Genomic DNA, 829 nt, shown 5'->3' on the forward strand with positions numbered 1-829 from the left:
TGATCTCCTTTGGTAGGAAAACAAAGATCAAATTTTACTGTGCTAAGCTTTGCAGACCCACAGCAGTTCAGGAGTTTTACCATTTAACCATTTCAGACCAAGAAATGTCAGCTCTACTAACATTCACCTTAACTTTATGCTCAAAGCCCCCCTTCCCCCCACTGTTGTTGTTTCTGTTATATGGCACATGCATTTGCTGCACCCTGGGGTGCAGGGGAGTGAGAGATCATCCCTAAGGGGAGATGGACATGCTGCAATCCCTTCTCCATTCTCCTCTCGGGACTTGTGGGCATGCACATACACGTACCCAGGGTGATTTTTTTCAGGCTGCTGCAGCCAGAACTCAAACTGTGGAGCTGGCTATGTGGGATCCAGCTACCTTAACCTTCATGCCATCTGCTGGTCCCCAAAGTAACTCTTAACAAGATGCTTAACCAGGATAATGAAGACTGTAGGAATTCTGTTTCCTCCTATTTCCAGTTGTACATACTGTATTACACAAATCCACTTTGGGCCCAATTGACATTTTTAAAGTGTTTTTACTTTTGTGCATAAAATACCAAATCATGTGCTATTATTCAAAGAATAACAAATTAGTGCTCTAAATAAAACACTTCTAATTGTATTCAATTCATTCACTTAAAAAAAAATTGAACACTCACTGTATGTCCAATTGTCTAAGTCTGAGAAGCATAAAGATTGCCCCAGTTCTTTGGAGCTCAGTGTCTGATGAAGGGACAGGCATGACAACTAGTAATTAACACGTGAGACATGGGAAGGAGGTCAACGGCAGGGGCGTGGCAGCAGGGAAAGGCCCCCAACAACGGTC

Source organism: Tupaia chinensis, unplaced genomic scaffold (assembly GCF_000334495.1).
Source record: "Tupaia chinensis unplaced genomic scaffold, TupChi_1.0 Scaffold000078_1, whole genome shotgun sequence".
Classification (NCBI taxonomy): Eukaryota; Metazoa; Chordata; class Mammalia; order Scandentia; family Tupaiidae; genus Tupaia; species Tupaia belangeri.